Source organism: Arvicanthis niloticus, chromosome 15 (genome assembly GCF_011762505.2).
Source record: "Arvicanthis niloticus isolate mArvNil1 chromosome 15, mArvNil1.pat.X, whole genome shotgun sequence".
NCBI classification, from domain to species: Eukaryota; Metazoa; Chordata; class Mammalia; order Rodentia; family Muridae; genus Arvicanthis; species Arvicanthis niloticus.
Window position 1 is genome coordinate 25,879,319 of NC_047672.1, and position 19,178 is coordinate 25,898,496.

General features: G+C 40.7%; 1 non-coding gene and 1 pseudogene across 1 annotated transcript; both read right to left on the minus strand.

Annotated features, from left to right (window-relative positions):
• Nucleotides 1–19,178, minus strand: part of LOC117721010 (small ribosomal subunit protein eS19 pseudogene) — a 148,358-nt pseudogene that overhangs the window by 98,189 nt on the left and 30,991 nt on the right.
• Nucleotides 17,183–17,289, minus strand: LOC117721138 (U6 spliceosomal RNA). Its single transcript, XR_004608400.1, has one exon. It is a non-coding gene; the product is annotated as a U6 spliceosomal RNA (small nuclear RNA).

Genomic DNA, 19,178 nt, shown 5'->3' on the forward strand with positions numbered 1-19,178 from the left:
TGGTCCTTGAAGCAAAATAGCAGCCATCTTCACGAGATCAGTGTCGACGTACAAGAGTCCATCATGAGATTTAGCTTATGAATTATTGAAGGACCTTTGTAGAAGGAGCGGTTAGGTAGAATTCTTAGCCCCGTATCTGAATTTTCAGCCATTCCTCTTGGCCATCTGTATTTATTTCTTGCCTAATTGCTCAGGGGTTTGGCTCTCTGGAAAGTACTGGGGCACACAGGCTGGAGAAGGCTGAGTGAGGAAGCTCTATCTATGTAGCCACTGGGAAGCCACTCTCCATGCTGGGTATAGATTATTTCATGCAACTTCTCGGGGGTCACCCACATTTTTCCAGTAACCACTCATCTATGTTCTATACATAAGTTTAATACACTCACTTGTTTCCCAGTGGGAGGTTTGATGGAATTGTGCTTTGGTTTGTCATCGAGTTCCTATGAAGAGAGGATAGACTTTAAGTCTCCCCAGTGAAGGAATTCTTGAAATAGGAGGTAAGAAATGCCCCTATGAGTAGAATGCTAGGAATCTCAAGGCATCTGGAAGGTTACACAAGACCTCCTTTAGAAGAGGACCTCTTAAACTTTTCCACTGAGGACTTCATTTTGCTTGAGAAATTCTTATGTGAACTCAGGTACACAAACATCAGTACATGTTGATGTACTGACAATAAATTATAAAGAAGTTTACTTTAAAATAACTCTTTGAGGGCTGGAGAGATGACTCAGTGGTTAAGAGCACTGGCTGTGCGGGGCGGTGGTGGTGCATGCCTTTAATCCCAGCACTTGGGAGGCAGAGGCAGACAGATTTCTGAGTTCGAGGCCAGCCTGGTCTACAGAGTGAGTTCCAGGACAGCCAGGGCTACACAGAGAAACCCTGTCTCAAAAAACAAAAAACAAAAAACAAAACAAAAAAAATCAAGAGTACTGGCTGCTCTTCCAGAGGACCTGGGTTCAATTCCCAGCACCTACATGACAGCTCACGCCTGTCTGTAACTCCAGATCCAGGGACTCTGATGCCCTCACACAGACATACATGCAGGCAAAACACAAATGAACATAAAAGAAAAATAATTTTTTTAAAAAAGGATAATTCTTTGATACATATATAATTTGACCATTTATTAAAGAAAGGATCATTTGTATACTAATGAGCTGGATATGGTTTTGGAGGTTTCACTTTTATTTTATTCTATTTTGAGACATGTTCATTGTGTAGTTCTGCCTGGCCTAGAACTCCCAAACGTAGACCAGGCTGGTAAATGTAGGTCAGAGGCAAGGAGCTCTGTTGGCCTCAACCTCCTAAGTACTAGGATTAAAGAGGTATGCCACCATGCCTTGCTATTTTTACATAAATTTTAAAATCTTGGCTGAATTTGATATTGCAGGATAAATGATATCTTCAGTATATGTCAGAATTGATTAATATTTTGTAGCTGTCAGTACTGAGGATGCTATTTCTCATACACAGTGGAATACAAAATGGCAGATATTTGTTTAAAGCCAGTTTAGAATAGAATTGTTGGAAATTCTATTCTAGTTCCAAGTCAAAAGTCTTCCTGTTTTAATTTCACATCAGCAGCTCAAATATCGATTTTTTAAAAAATCAAACACCTTAACATAATCCAATCTAATGATATGTTAACTTAATATATGCTAAGAAATGGCAACCTAAAATTGTTTAAATCTTTTATTTTATTTTGCCTTTATAGAAACAGATGTTCCAGGCAGTATCTGTAGGCCTTTTGCAGTGTGACCACATGTACAGTGCAAAGCTAGTAATCTGTACATTCAGAATCAAGGCTGCAGTGAGGTCATGTGGTACAACCTGGCCAAAGGCTAATAGAAACCATAAAGTTATCACACCTTTGATATTTTCCTTCCTTCCTTCCTTCTTTCCCTCCCTCCCTCCCTCCCTCCCTCCCTTCCTCCCTCCCTCCCTCCCTCTCTCCCTCTCTCCCTTCTTCCTTCCTTCCTTTCTTCCTTCCTTTTCTCTCTCTTTCTTCTTTCTTTTTTCTCTCCTCTTTCTTCTCCTTGTTACTTTTAATTAATTAATTAATTAATTAATTAGTTCTTCAAGACAGAGTTTCTTTGTGTTGCCCTGGCTGTCCTAGAACTCATTCTGTAGACCAGGCTGGCCTCAAACTCAGAGATCTGCCTGCCTCTGCCTCCCGAGTGCTTGGATTAAAGGTATTCACCACCATCACACAGCCACCTTTGATGTTTCATCCATTTGGGGCTTGTTGCACATTCAGAAACCTTCTAGTATTGCTATATTCTCCTCAATGTCCACACCCAGTGATCTAATGCCATGCAGGGTCATGATGCCCAGTTTAAGAAGTTGGGCTGTGGTACACATCGAATAAAAGAACATTGTATTTTATCCAAAAAGACTAAGTAGGAAAGTATTTCAAGAAGAATAAGAACTCCAGTGAGTCAGTTGTAGCAGGGACAGAGGCATGGCAACCCACTAACACCCATAGCACCTGAGGCACTTTTTTGGGGACCCCGTGTCAAGCAAATCCAGGATCCTTGGTTTCAAAATGAAACTTCAGAATGAACCAATTTCAAAATGAATTTCAAAATGATACGATAGGTAGCTGAGCTGGTGTTGGCCAAAAGAAATTACAATGTAAGTTTTAAGCATGAGGGTAAAGGGGAGAAGGTATCCAGGGATTATGGTTTTCTCAAAGGAGAGTCCCATAGACACCACCCCCCACCCTTTTATTTTCCACAACAGTTTGAGGTATGATGTTGAGAATTTCTAAATTCATTGCTTTGCACGGGATTTCAAGGTTGAAGAGTTTTCTTTTGTAGATAAAGTCGTAATGTGTATTTATGAGGGGTACTGTGCAGATTTAGAAATTAAAGGGCAATGTTAAAAAGTCTAAGTCATAGATCATTTTGCCCCTAAGTAAGAACAGTTTGTTTATTGCCTTTGACATCTTTAGTTTAATGTATCTTCAGAAAAACACTGACTCTGGAAGTTGACCTCCGCACATGCACCATGGCAGGCCTCCAATGAGACAATTATCTTCGTAGGAAATCTTGGCTTAAGCAGTAATGTCTAAGTTTCCTGCCTATTAGAGGGAAAGCCAAGCCAGATTCCTGGGTAAAGGTTTTTTTTTTTTTTTTCCTTCTTATGCCTTTATAATTCCCCCTTCTTCCTCTCCTGTCTCAAGCTCATTGGAGACCTGCCATGCATGCCTCATGTGTAGGGGTCAGAGGACAAGCTTTGGGAATCAGTTTTCGCCTTCTACCTTTGATCCACATATCAAACTCAGGGCATCAGGCTTGTAAGGGATGCATCTTTACCTCCTAACCTATCTTCCTGACCCTGTTATGGGGATCACAGGTGGCTCCACTTGGACTCAAGGATTGTCCTCCGTCCATTTGTGGGCTAAATCAACCTGGAGTGGTTGAGAGTAGGCTGACATTGAACCAAATGGCTACCAGGGATCGCTGCTTTATTGTGGGTGTGGCAAGCTCTTTGAGGCCCTGGGTCCTTGCTTCTCTTGTTTTCCATGACTTAGACTCTGTAGCATCTTTCTCGGTAAGTTCATTGGCTCAAATGGTTTAAATGTCATCAGGCTGATGTGATAATTTTCCATTGTCAACTTGACTGGATTTGTAATCATAAATCTGTACACATGACTGTGAGGATGTTTTCAGAGGTTTAATTGAGGAGGAAAGACCTACCCTGAGTGGGAGTCTATCTACATGGACTAAGGACCTGAACTGAATAAAAATAAAAGAAAGGAGAAAGCAAGTGAAGGGCCGGCACCCGAAAGTCTCTGTCTCTTGACTGTAGATGCATTGTGACCAGCTGCCCCCTGCACCAGTGTCCTCCCCATACTGATGGACTGTGCTCTTAAATGGTAAGCTGTAATAAGCCCTCCCTTTGTCAAGTTCCTTTCTGTCAGGCGTAGAAACAAAAGAAGTTACTACAATATTTGGCAATTGCCAGATTAATAATTAGTACCTAGATTCCTCTTCCCACCTCTAGACTCAGGTCCTGTTGGACCCCTCGCTTGTTTGTGAGACATCAACTCAATATTTCTAACCTTTACCCACTATCTCCCCTACAAAGCCCTGCTTCAGTCTAGGCTCCCTTCTCTTCTCTATTTCCCACGTTATTCTTCCAGAGGCTTGACCTAAACCTTGAGATAGTCTTGCCACTTCAGTTTTCCTTCAACCCTCCGTCTAACCCTTAGCAAATACTGCCTGGTTTCCCACTATCGTTTCTTCACGTCTCTGGCTTCTCACCTATCCCACTAGCTAGAGTAAAGTTTAACCATTCAGTCAAAACTTACTATTCCCCTACTCAAAACCCTTCATCCAAGAGTCTTGTGTAATGTAGAATTTTCTTACTCTTTGCATTTCTTCTTCTTTGCAACCTCTCTTCCAGCCCTTACCTTTCCATTTGTTGTGTGAGATAGGTTCTCACTAAGGAGTACTGACTGTCCAGGAGACTGAGCTGTCTTTGAACTCACAGAGATCTGCCTGCTTCTGCTTTCTGAGTGCTGGGATTAAGAGGGTGTATCACCATGCCCAGCACAGTACTTACCTTTATTTTAATTTTAAGATTTGTTCTATTTTATATGTGTTCTATTTTATTTGTGTATGTTTGTGCATCACATGTATGCCTGGTCCCTGTGGAGGTCAGAAGAGAGTCATATCCTCTGGAAGTGGAGCTACAAATGGTTGTGAATGTGGGTGCTGGGAACAGAATCTGGGCCCTTTGCAAGTGCTCTCAATGCCTAAGCCATCTCTCTAGCCTCTATTTTTAAACACTTGCAACTTTTTGGCATGAATAAACTCTCATAATTCCCTTGCTTGTAGCTTTCAATGAGTTTCTGTAGCGTGTAGCACAAAACTAAACCTCAAAGCCTGGAATCCCTTTGTGCTCTGGTTCTGGCTTATGTCTCTGACACTCTTTCTTCCTGTCCTCCCTGTCTGTCGCTTTCCTCTACCTACACAGAGAGAATTTATAGACTCTTTTTAGAGCCTTCAGGAGGAAGAGGCTATGCTTACATATTTTCATGCTTACATATGCCCCTTTTGAAGCAACCTTATCCTCAGTAGTGAAATCTGATGCTTCCAATCGCACCAGCAGGCCATCTGTTCCCAAACCGAGGCAGAACCTATCAGAACACTAGGTACTTTCTGTCCTTGTGTCTATTCCCAGTAAGTGTCCTACAGAGCAGAGAGCACAGGGCTGACAGAGATGTCTCTTGGGAGCAACAAATAATTTAACAGTGTCCTAGATTCTCCTAGGGACTGCTTATCAAGAGCCATAAAAGGGTTCGGGCACTTTGACCACTTTGGTAATTCGAAAACTAGCAATTTATCTCAGAGAAGTTATTTAAAATGGGGGGGGGGAGGGAGAGCTGTATGTATGAGTGAAGATGTTTATGATATTTTGATATGAATCGTAAGGCAATTAAAACTACAGGCGTCAAATGTTTATGGGCTAGAGAAAAAGTTATACGTGATAAAGTGTGCATGTGTTAGAATAGTCAAGTCATTGAAACACAGGGTATAATTACTCTGCCGAACATGGAAAAATCCTTTTGATAAAATCTTTGTAAGCAAGGGTGCAGTAAAACCACCTAACTGGACCACTTTATGGGTAGAAAGTAAGGTCTATTGGGGATCAAACTGCCAAAGCTATCTCTCGGGGGACAGAGAAAAGCAAAATATTGAAAAGGCAAGCCTATTTTGTAAGACAGTCAGCAGGTGATGGTCTTTGAGAGCTGACGAAGGCTGTTTGAATTAATGGAGAACCAGATGCCCTTGCCCAAGGTCCTTGACCTTTGGGGTAGATTAAGGAACCCCCTGCTAAACAAAAACTGTCTTAAGAGATCTGCTTTTCAGGTAAACAGAATCAACCCCACCTTTATACTTCTGTTTACCTAATAACAATCTTTCTATTGTCAGAAGCATAGTCATTTTCAATCTTTAGATGCAAAGAAATTCAAAGCGGACTTGACAGTGTGTACCTTTAACTGGAGTACTTTAGAGGCTGAGTCTGAAGAGCAAGAATTTAAGTCCAAAAGAGTTTACACAGTAAATTTAAAGGCAGTCTGAGCTATGTAAGGCCATGTATCAAAACCAAAAACAGCTGGCACAGAGGCAGATGGTATAGAGAGGGTGGTTCTGAAGTGCTGATCAGGAATCTGTGCCTGAACGCTGAAGGTTCTGTTCCCTGAACGCTGAAGGTTCTGTTCCCCAATTGGTTCTTGATCAATCAATAAAGATACCAGTGGCCAATGGCTGCGTGTAAGAGACGGAACTTCCAGGTTCCCGGAAGCAGGCTAGGAGATGGAGGAAGGGGAAAGGGATTCACCAAGTTTTGGAGGAAGATAGAACTACCAGTTGTGTGAGATCTCGGGTAGAGAGGCCATTGGCTGCTTCCCTGATTGGGCCTGAGGTAGCAGGCAGGAGATTAGAAGCGTAACAAGGTAGGGCAGATTTAGAAGTGTTAATCAAGGAGAAGGTAACCGGGTAACTAAATTGAGGGCAGATGCAGAGGTGTTGAGCAGAGTAAAGAGAAGGGCATGCTAGCCAAGGGAGGCTCAAAAGAGATCAGCTACTGAGCCATAAAGCTGGTTTAGAATGAACTAATCTGCGTGCATGTCTTTCATCTGCTGATCCAAGGGAACCAGGGCCGTGGCTGGTAGCACGATCTGCCCTGAGCTTAACATAGGGTTGTAGAAACTACATGCTACCAGGTGGTTCTCTGAGTTCAAGGCCAATCTGGTCTGTACAGCCAGTTCCAAGCCAGGGATGCAAAGTGTGAAGGTCTCAAAATCAACCAACCAACCAAACAACAATAAAAACCTAAAGAAACAAAGACTCTGTGTAATCTGCCCATATGTATGCGTGGAATAAGTAGCAGAGCATACACTGTGAGTGGGATTCATGACTTCCACCCAGGCCGGTCTCAACTAGACAAGTATCAAATATTGAACATGTGTGCTTGCCTTCGATCTTCTCTTATAAACCATTGGAGAGGACTAACGTTGTTTTCAGTTCTAATTACTGTACTTAAGAGATCCATAAAACAAAAATGCTTTTAACTTACAAACCCTGCTTGCCCAAGGACAGATGGCTTCCTGGAATGCTGGGCATTGTTCATGTAAGATAACGAGCCACATGTTTTCACTCTAGTAAACAAGGTTGTTTGTTCCAACTGTACAGGATGTGCTTGATCACACATAGGTGGGAAGTATGTAGACAGGAAGTTTATCGGGATGTGTGCTTGTTCCTGATTGGATGAAGGCAGGAAGTATGTGGCCTTGAGGTTTTGTTTTTATAAGCCCCTGTCTTATGTAATTCGGGACTATTCTCTGGGAATCCAGGGTATAGACCTGGCCAATGTTCATCATCCAGCCAGCATTTAATAAAGCTTGCTTCAAATTTGGCTCAAAAATTGTGGTAGTGGTCTTATTCTTGCCCTGTGGGATTAACACATTGCCTTGGCAATCTCTGCAATTTCCCCCAGACTGAGCAGAGCCTTCCCATGGCCCACTTGTTTCCAGGGATCTCAGTAACACCGTTTGCACAGTCTTTCTTATTGTGATAAGCAAGTCATGGAGGGAGTCTAGAAAGTACACAGTGAAAGTTCCAGATTCTTGTATCTTAGAGCAAGGAATTGGACCAGGGCGCCATAGACAGCCATGGAAGTAGAGATCATTTATTAAGAAAGGGAAAGCCCTCCTGAGAATGGAAGGGACTAGAGAGCTTTGGACCACCAGACTTCTGAACCTTATGGAAGCACTTTCTTTGAAGAGATCATGTGGTGTTTCTCTCAGATGCTCTGCCTTGTGACAGTTACCTTGTAGGAGGGGTTTCCAGTCTTTTTTTTTTTTTTTTTTTTTTGGTTTGTTTCATATGGTTTTTTTTTTTTTTTTTTTTTTTTTTTTTTTAATTGATTTTCTGAGAGGTTTCAGCATGTAACAGCCCTGGCTGTCCTGGAACTCGTGTTTTAGACAAGACTGGTCTCGAACTCACAGAGATCTACCTGCCTCTGCCTTCTGAGTGTGGGGATTAAAGGTCTGTACTATTATACCCAGTTTCATATACTAATGGTTTTAAAAATTGAAATGATAATAATAAGTGTGTGCACATGCGCCCAGGTACATGTATGCATGTGTGTGAAGTTCAGAGGACAACTTTCAGGAGTACGTCTTTTTCTTCTGTGGTGATTTCCTGGTATTGAACTCAGACCATGGAGCTTGACAGCAAGTACCTTTACCCATCCACCACCCACCCCCAACTTCTCTGCTCCTCATGTGCTATTCTTGATGCCTCTTCATTCCTGCACAAACCCTCCACAATACCATATGGATCGCTTATTTTTTCCAAGTGCAGAAGATTTTGAGTTTACTGTTTCCAAAGGCAGTAATAGCACAATAACTCCCAAGAAAGGAGGGGACTAGTCATTCATAAGACACATTCAGGAACATTTATCAAACATGCTAGAATGGGAGGAAGGAGATGAATGGAAATTGAGTTTGGTTTTAAAACTGAAAAAGAAAAATGTAACAAACAGAAGAAAAGCAAGACTTTCGTGGATATGGGGTGCTGATGAGCTATGAAGGCAGAATATTATTAACTCTTTACACTTCAGGTTTCAAACTTGAACATTCTGGAAAAGCGAACACAGCGTTCGTTCTATTTCTTTCAGATTCTCCCTACCAGGCAGTAAACTAGCTTAGGATTCCCAAATTAGACAGATGTTTGCAATGTTTGTTGTTTTGTCTTTCTCTCTAGAGTGGATTCCTGTTTGGAAAGTTTTAAGGAAAACATTAAAACAGTTGGCCACATAAGACCCTGTCTCAAGATAAAAAAACAAACAAACAAACAAAAAAAAAACCAAACCAAAAACATAAACCTGATTGAAGTTTGTGCTTTTCTCTTTGTTTAGTTTTTTTTTTTTTTTTTTTTTTTTTTTTTAGACAGGGTTTCCGTGTAGCCCTCTGCATCCTTAAACCCCTTATTTAGCCCACAATGACCTGGAAGTTCTGATCTCCTTGTCAGTACCTCTGAAGTGCTGAGCTAACAGATGCTCACCTGCACGTGGGTTATGAAGTGCTATGGCTGGGACCTGTCCCTTGTGCATGCTCCATACACCATCTCCCACCTGAGTACATCCCCAAGTCAAGAGACAGACTTCCAACTTCACTTTGATTTTTATTTCAGAAGCAGTATTGTTTTGGAGAGGGATGATCTGACAGTTGTTTGCAGATTACTTTACCAGCTGGGGAGCTGATTTCAGTGGTATTGGGTTTCAAGGACTTCTTTGTTATGCAAACCCAGGCAGTCAGACTCATTGAGCTGGGTCCTCCCAAGGGCCCAACAGATGGCCATTACTCATATTGAAAGGTAGGAAGATTGCTGGGCTTTGGCTCTCTCTACCAGGTGGTAAACTGGTTCAAGATTTGAAATTACACAAACATGTACAGTGGCTGATACTATGCCTTCCATTCTCACTGGTTTGAAAAGCTTTGTTTCCAAATCACAGGTAAAGACTGGTCTAAAATATGAACTGGAAGTTGACTGAAATTCTTATGTTATTTGCACGCAACAGAAAACAAAAACAAAACAAACAAACAAACAAAAAACCAAGTGAAATGCTAAAGCCACAGCCTGGATTGGGAGTTTCTCTTGCTTCTGCCTTTCTTCTTCTCACTTTATGAGTTGTTTTCTCCCCACACCTTGCTCCACATCTTAGTGGCTAACCCTGTCTCTGTGCACTGGTAATTTCTAAAAGAATATTGGAAGGAAAATTGTAGGGCTGAGGATGTAGCTCAGTTGGCAGAGTGCTTGTTCCTGGCACAATGAAGCCCTGAATTGGAGCCCCAGTATAGCAGACACTGGACATGGTGGCTCACACCTGTAATTGTAGCACTTGGGAGGTGAAGGCTTGGAAGGTTAGCGGGGAGCTCAAAGCCATCCCCATCCATGTAGTGAGTTCAAGACTGGTTTGGGTTACCACAGACCCTGTTTCAAAAAATAAACAAACAAATAAATGTTGAAAGTTAATTGTTAAGAAGATGCAGATGCTTCAATACGTGTTAAAGGCAGGTGTCAGGGTCTAGAGGACACTGGTTATGATTTCCAGGTTCTTGTGTCCCTGGACAAAAGACTTAGACAGTGACATATGGGTAATAACAGAAGAACAGACAGTTTATTAAGGGAATAAGGCACGTTTGAGGGTGGAAATGGGCCAGAGATGGAGAAAGTTAAAGGACTCAATAGCACATATTGTACAAAGGTCTTAGATTTTTATATACTTACCTCTCATCTGGGGCTTTTGGATCATTTACATATCATGCACTTAGTCAATGCATGGGGTTCTCAGACTTGATGTGGAAGAATTTCCAGTGTTTTTACCAACTGGCTTCTTTTATGTACTAATCACAATGCCCCACTCTTTGACCCACTCTCCTGCCACAGTGGAAGCCAGATGAACAGACCTACAGATCTCTAAATGATCATATTGTTCTTAGACTCACAAGTCGAAGATGTTTGATGACTTCTTACCAAGATAAGATGTATATACTATCCATCTTCTCAGAGTAATGAACCACCCTGGCTCCCACTTGTCTGAGACTACAATAACATTGCTACAAGAGACTGTATAAAGCTCTCAAGGGCTTCAGGAGGGATAGTCACAGGTGTCCGTCTCCAATCTCTTGTATGTTGGCTTGTTGCTAAGGTAACAGGGCCCTCTCCTTGGAGAGCTGTTCTTGGCAGACTCTTCCTTCCTCTTCCAATTCTAAAGGAAAGCCGTAACTAAATGATTAAGATGGTAGCTACTAAATAATCTTTATTTAGATTATGAAATGGAACATGTGGTACGTGTCAGATGTGTGACACCCTTCCTTAAGCCCTTTTGTATTTTTGAGAGCTTGTTCCATACAGATATTCATGCTATGAAGAAGAGGCTGGCTTTGAACTCATAATCCACTTGTCTCTACTGTGTACATGCTGGCGTTGCAAGCACCCACCATCATGTCCAGTTCTCTCCTTAGTCTTTAATCTTGTACACCTAACACAAAACAAGTGAACTGACGTGAGGCTAATTTTGTCAAAAAGTAATATGTTTGTCTAAAGAAAATAGAGGAACAAATCACAGGAGGATACAGTCAACTGTAACCTGTGTTCGGAGGTGAAGGGAAAAGATAAGACATGTACTGTGTATGATGAAAAGCCCTGCCTGCCCGTTCTCTCCTTATAACCCTTCCATCCCTGAAAAAGCCCTTAGCTGTAGCTCGGGTCCTTAAGATGTTCTTTGGCAAGGGTGATAACTCTTCTCATCTCTCGGGGTGCTGGCCCTTAAATAAACCCAATCTCCACTATGGTTTTCTAAGCAGTGAGACGATGGAGTGGGGTCTAATAACATTAAGTGAACCTTTTTTTTTTTTTTTTTTTTTTTTTTTTTTGAGACAAGGTCTCACTGTCTAGATCTGGCTGACCTAGAACCTGCTATGTAGATCAGGCTGGCCTTCAACTTACAGAGATCCACCTGCTTCTGTTTCAACACCCAGCTAAGAAAATCTTCCCTTAAGTCCCCTTCTGTCTCTGAGTTAGGCTCTCTGGTGGCTGCAGAACCAGATCTTTCAGTTACTTTATATTTATACTTGAAAAGGAACAGAAAACAAAACAAAAAACCTCAGACAACTTGTTTTCTGGTTTTGTTTTGGTTTTAATTTTGAGACAGGGTTTCACTCTGCAGTAGCTGGCCAAGTACCAAGGGTGTTGGGGTGAGCCACCATACATAAAAAGCAGAACAAACATTTGTGTAGTCTATCTTTTTATATACTCATCTCTGTTTTTTTTTTTTTTTTTTTTTTTTTTTTTTTTTTTTTTTTTTTTTTGATGCTGGGAGTGAACCCTGAGCCTTGTGTTAGCTTATTGTATGCTCTTATTACCAAGTTCTACTCCTGACCCCCAAACAAAACGTTTTTAACTTAAAGATAACCTGTTTTCTAATTTTAATATGTCTTTTACAAAATAGAAATTTAGAAAAGCCGGAAAATAGAAAGTGCAGAGGCATATCTAGACTGGAGAGTCATTATCACAAAGAGATAAGAAAAACTACTTTTAGTTGGTTCTGCTTTCTGTTCTTGATACTTACAGTTTTTATGTAAGTGAGGACGCAATAAATGTACATATTAAATGTTTAGTCCTGTTTCACTGAATACTGTCAATGTATTTTTCATGTTACTGGCAAGCTCATCAAAGCATCTCTGAGTGCTGCCCCATACTTTGATAGCACAAATATGCCACTGAAAATAGTAAATTGCAAAGGAAATTTATGGGCCTTGCAGGAGTCATGGCTTAATGGGTCAAGGGGCTTGCTGCCAAGTCTGATAAGCAGAACTTTGATTCCCTGGACATATATGGGGAGGTAGGGGAGAACTGGTTCTTCAAAAGTTGCCCAAGCATGACCCTGACCTCCTGATTCTACCTCCCAAGTTCTCAGATGACAGGTATGTGCTATTGTGCTCTCTTTGAAAGTTAAAATCTTGATATTAACCAATTTATAAACTCTTTATAATTTCTGGTTTAAATTTCTATTGTTAAATTCATCATTATTCCGAAGTTATTATCTTACATTTTTCCCTGCAAGTTTTGAATATTTTTTCATAACTAAGTTCATATTTGCTCTGAGGTTTGACTCTTACGTGAACTAGAAATGGTATTATCTTTTTGTTTTCCAATATGGTAGTTCAGCCAAAGTGAATGCTACATATTGATTTGCCCATTATTTTTCTAGTGGCTTATTGACTTGTCTGAAACATGAAGGTTTCATATGCAGTTGGGTGTGCCTCTAGGATTTCTCCTGTACAAACCAAGGCTTCTATGGATTTTGAACTTGAGTATCTACTCTTTTATTTTTCAGTAACACACTTACTTCTTCTCATGAACTCTCCAAATCATTATTGAGCTTAAAAATTGAGAAAGGATGCAGATGAAGTCACAAAATTCCTTAGCATGGGGAGACATAAAGCTTGAGATGTGAGTTATTTAGGCTGTTTTCGCCTAATAAAGCAGGCTTCTGAAGAGCCCCCTGGCACCATAAGGGTAATTAACAACCCCAGTAAAAGCTTTTTCTGGCTTCTTATAAATCTTATCTGAAATGTGTAAGTGACTGATGCCTAATCAATGTCCCATGCAATTTTAGTCCATCAGAGACATTTTGATAACTGCTTTCCTATAAGTTCCTCCCTCTCTTTTCTCTCTCTTCCCTCTCCCCCCTCCTCTCCCCTCCCCTCCACTCTTCTCTCCTTTTTCCCCATCTCTTCTTCTCTAAGTCTATTTATTATTTATTTGATTTTTTATGAGGTAGGATCTCATGTAGTCTAGACTGGCCTGGAAATCACTATGTAGCAGTGCCCTGGCCCGTGGAGTAGTGAACTGGGACTAGGGGACCTGAAAGAGAGAACTAGGGGGACAAGGGAATGCAAAGAAGGATAGCAAGTCAAGAAGTCTGATCAAGCTGTCGAATTTTTATTTTCCCCACACCAGGTTATATACACATAGAAGCAGGATATAGGGAGGGGGATGACGTAGGGTCTCTTTGTTTCTAGGGAGCACTGGTGTTCTCAGGGGGAGTACAGATGTTCTCAAGAACAGGATATTGGCTGGTTGAAAAGTTCGCAGAAGAAGCAGAGCAGAACAGGTCACTATGTACCTGTCCATAAGATCTATTGGTCATTTGTTCTTATCTAAGCTAGTACTTTCCCACCAAGGCTACCTGTCCATAAGATCTATGATCATTTGTTCTTAACTGAATTAGTGCTTTCCCACAGAGGTTAAGGCTTTGTGTCAGTAGGCACGTATGGCTGACTAGGCCGTTAATGTTTAAGCAAGTTCACTCCCAATATAGCAGGGAATGACCTTTAACCTCTATTTCTTCTGGTGCTTTTAACTTCTACATTTACCACCTTGAACCACCAAGGTGTAGCACCAAGGATGGAACAGGCTTCATATGGTTGGTAGGCAAGCACTCTACCACTGAGCTCAATCCCTAACCATCTTTTCTGTTCTTAAAACAAACAACAAATAACTATGATCCTTAGATCCCTTGGGATCATGACGGGAGAAAGATCTTAAGGGATTTTTGTATTTGGGCAATACAAAGGTAATGGAGTCCATGAGATAAGAAACGAGATGAGTGAATTATTTGGGGAGAGAAGGGGGTTAGTCAAAGTGGGGAAGAGAGAACAGGAAATGGCAATGTATAATGACACACATATATGCAAATGTCACCCTGAAACTCATTGCTTTGGAAGCAGCATAGAAAGTTAATTAAGAAACCCGATCAAACAAAGAAATAATTTCAGGCAGGAATCTAAATCGTAGGATAGAACAAAGTAATTTCAGGTAGGAATGTAAATCTTAGGCTAGAACAAAGAAAGCATGAAAATGACTTTGGGCTAGGACAGAGAAGTAGGCTCAGATATTTTAGTCATCCTGATAAGCCCTTAGAAACAATCATCATGGGAGTGATCACAGGACTTTGTTTATTGCCTTGCTTGTTCTTTGACTATTTGTGTTTATTGTCTTGCTTGTTCCTTGACTATTTGCATCTAGTGTATTGCTAGTTCCTCAACCTAGAACTGACCTTAATACTTGCATGTAATCAAAATGGTATAATGATATAAAAGCAGATTGAGGGGGGAAAAAAAATCAAAACCCAGATCACTAGATGCCATTTTGGATAGCGCTTATTTTTTTTCTCCTGAGACAGGTTTCTCTGTGTAGCTTTAGGTGTCCTGGAATTTGCTCTATAGACTAGGCTGGCCTTGAACTCACAGAGATATGCCTGTCACTGCCTTCCAAGTGCTGAAATTAAAGGTGCATTCTACCACTGACAGGCTGGGGAGCACTTTTCATGTACCATTAGTATTTATATTTGTCTCTGGAGTTACATCCTAATTTTACCCTGATGGACACTTTCTTCCCATATGGTATGGCTCAGTTGCTTTTTAAGTTAAGAAGATTAATTAATTTCTTTTTAAAAATTAATTATTAATTTGTGGAGAGCAGGTGCTCATGTGCCATGATGTATGTGTGGAAGTCGGAGGACAATTTGTAGGATTCAGTTCTCTCCTTCCATCATGTGGGTTCCAGAGATTGCATTTAGTAGGTCCCTGTACCTGCTGAGCCGTCTCAGCAGCCTGACATGGTGGTTTCTATTTCTACACTGTAGAAAGTATGATTATCATAATGAAGAGTGAGTTCTGTTCAGTGCTTGGGCCATGACTTAGCACTTGTTTTTCTTTTCTTAAAATTGGTGAGTCTGACCAATTACATAGAAAAATCCTGTGCTGACCACTCTTTCATTCATGAGACTTCACTTGATTTCATTATACTATTTTGTATGCATTGCCTCATATCTATACTGCTTATACTGTCGTTTACAGTGGTGGTAAACACTGATTAGTGATTTCTGGACCATTGCTCTTAGAGAATATACACAGGCTCCTGCAAAAGCCTTGTCCTAGTTTCCATTCTGTTGCTCTGTGGTTGTGGTAAAACACAAAGACCAGAACAACTTAGAGGAGAAAAGATTTATTTGGCTTATGGTTCTGAGGGATAAGAGTCCAACAAGAAAGGGAGTGGGTGACATGGCCTGGCAGCAGGGTCAGGAAGCTGGCTGATAATGTTTTATCCACTCTCAGAAAGCATAGAAGGAGGGAGCATGAGTAGGAATCAGGGTGAGGCTTTCAGCTCTCAAAGCCCATCCTGATGTACTTCCTCCAGCAAGACTCCACCTCCTAAAACTTCGATAACCTCTCCAAATAGCACTACCAACTAGGGATCAAGTGGTCAAATGCATGAACCCATGGGGCTCATTTCTCATTCAAACCATGACAATTATGGTCAGAACATCTAGTCAACCAATTACTATACCCAAACCTTGTTGAATGTGTATTTCCAGTTAAATAAACTTTGGTTTTTTTTTTTTTTTTTTAATTGTTCAGTCTATGACAGGGTGAAACAATGCAAAGGTTCCTTGATCTTGTATTCTTCCTGAGGCTATTTGAGGTTTTACCAGAATTTGAGCTACATAATGGAGAATCCTATGGAAAATTACCAAACTCTATTCTGGGAACTCAAGGTCAGGTTGTTCTAGCTAACTCATCTTAGCCTGTTTGTGCAGAACCCCCTACAGCTAACTGCTTATCTTAGCTTATATTAAACTGCTTGCTTCTGTGGATCACAGCTGTAGCAGTAGAGTGAGATGCCAGGATATTGTTTTTTGCCTTCAAAACCTTGTGCTCTAAAGTGAGTCATACCTAGCGTTGAATCTAGGTCCCCAAATACCTGGGTGTGGTCCCAGCCAGCTGAAATAAAGACTTTAAATTGGCTATAAACTGGATCTGAGTGGTCATCTCTGCTGGGCTACCTGTAACAACTTCTCATTAACATGGAACCCAAAGTTAGAATAGCTATGTAACTCCTGCCTAATCAAAGATGATTTGTTATTATTATTATTATTACTATTAATCATTCCATTCATTTACATCTCACATGATATCACACTTCCCAATTACCCCTCTACAACCCCCCCCCATCCCACATCTGCCCTCTCTTCCCTCCACTTTGGTTCTATGAGGGTGCTCCTCTACCTACCCACCCTCTCCTGCCCCACCTCTCCAGTATCAAACCTCCACAGGACCAAGGGCTTCCTCTCCCATTGAGGTCAGACAAGGTCATCCTCTGCTACATATGTATCTTGAGCCGTGGATCCCTCCCTATATACTCCTTGGTTGGTGGTCTAGTCCCTGAGAGCACTGGGTGGTCCGACCAGCTGATGTTGTTCCTCCTATGGGATTGCAATCCCCCTCTGCTCCTCCAGTTCTTCTGCCAGCTCTCCAACAAAGGCTATTTAATACATATCTTTTGTTAGTTACATTATGGTCTTGGAAACTCTACACAACACATGTGGGACCTATTTTTAACAATGAGATTACCAATAATAAACATGAGTATTCAAAGGAAAGCTCTGGAGGGGAAAAAGATTACAATTTTGGGTTTTTTTTTTTTTTTTTTTTTTTTTTGTTGTTGTTATAAAATGACGTTTATTCTGCAACTTTATCATAATGAATTGTATCTTTGGTAAAAATAAACCTTATAAACATTTTAATAGTCAGATAAAAAATATGAAACGCTTCACGAATTTGTGTGTCATCCTTGCGCAGGGGCCATGCTAATCTTCTCTGTATCGTTCCAATTTTAGTATACGTGCTGCCGACGTGAGCACACAAATTTAGTTTTAAGGAACTCTACCACTGAACTATATGCCAGATGCCCCACCCCCAATCCCTCTAATATAGATTATTATTATTATTATTATAAATTATTATTATTAGAGATAGATTATTCTGGAGCCATCTTGAATGACCATGGCCCAGGAACAAAGATTTAGGCTTCCCAAAATTCCATGTTCTAACATGGAGGAAGTTTTATAGGTTTAAAAGAACAAAGAAAATCATAAATCAAGGCATGTTAAAATACATTGGTGGAAGCCAGGCAGTGGTGGTGCATGCCTTTAATTCCAGCATGGATCTCTAGGAGTCCCAGGCTAGTCAGGGCTACACAGAGAAATCCTCTCTCAAAAACCAAAAGCAACAACAAAAATACATAGGTGGGTACATGAAAGAGGTGGCCTACAGCATGCCCAAGAAGCTTTTCTATAGACTTCACCCCCTATCTGACAGCATTCTTAGCTCTTGCATTGGTGGAAGCTAAGAGGGTCTAAATTAATAGATTCCAAAAGGCTTTTTTAATCTATTAGACACAAGATATTAGTTTGGACACAGAGATGGGCAAGTAATGACTATTCCGGAGGGCTCTATCCAGACCCAGATAAGGTAACTAGCCTCAGACTTTCCACTCTGCACAGTTCTGAAATTCTCATTGGTCAGCCAGTCTCTGCAGACACAACTTCTTTCCAGGAGTTTTTGTTCACAGTTCCCTGTTGGTCAAAAATCACATTTTGTGTATTTTTATGTATTATGACCCATGATATTTATTTATTATTATAAGGTCCCTTGTAGCTAGGATCATATCAAAACTATTAGCCATTGTGACCCAGATAAGATCTTTTTCTTTGTTCTACCTTTTCTGTATCTGACACAACATTTACATGTCACATATAATAGGATTAATAGTCCTAAAATTAAATAATCAAGAACGCAATTTGACCTAATGGGCTGAAGGCAACAGATGAAAGAAACATATAAGTAAAACAACCCAAATCTACATATTGTAAAACTAAATTGATTCTGTTTTCCCTGCATTTACAATTATTTGTACTTTATGGACTATCTTATTTATATTTAAGTGGTTACAATAGGACTTTGGAAATAATCATAGTATTGCCCCCCTTCCCCTTATAAGTTAAATACAAATACTGTTTAATTACGATTATTAGTTAAATACAAAGGTTAAGTTTTGATTCTGGTTAATTGTACTGTTGTGCAAATGAGGAAGGTTGCATCTGTGTCTTTTCTGTTGCTCTAGAGTTACAGCAGAAGTGCTCAGCAAAGGGGATCTGTCTTTGCCAAGCAGCCCTGATACATTAAGTTCCTGGCCTCAGCCTGTCTCGTCATCATACAGGGTTTCTACTCTGACATATGTGTATGTGTGTGTCTGTGTGTGTCTGTGTGTGCCTGTGTGTGTCTGTGTGTGCCTGTGTATATATTATGTAATACTGGATATTTACACATATAATGATATATAGGGTAGGAATGCTACGTGCCTTTAATCTCAGCACTCAGGAGGCAGAGACAGGTACATCTCTGAGAGTTCAAAGCCAACCTGGACTACATAGAGAGTTCCATGCAGTCCAGGGTGACACAGTGAAACTGTCTTTAAAAATGTGTTCTAGCAAGGACCCCTCTCTGTTTTTGTTTTGTTTTGTTTTTGTTTTTTGTCTTGTTTTGTTTTGTTTTCCCCCCAGACTAGTTTCTCTGTGAAATCCTGTCTGTACTGGAACTCACAGAGATCTGCCTGCCTCTGTCTCCCAACTGCTGGGATTAAGTGAATGCTCCACTACCACCTAGCCTGGGCAGGTCTTTCTAAAGATTGTTTTCCTTTGTAAATATTTATATAATTATAGTGTTACACATGAGAGGAATGCCTATGTGA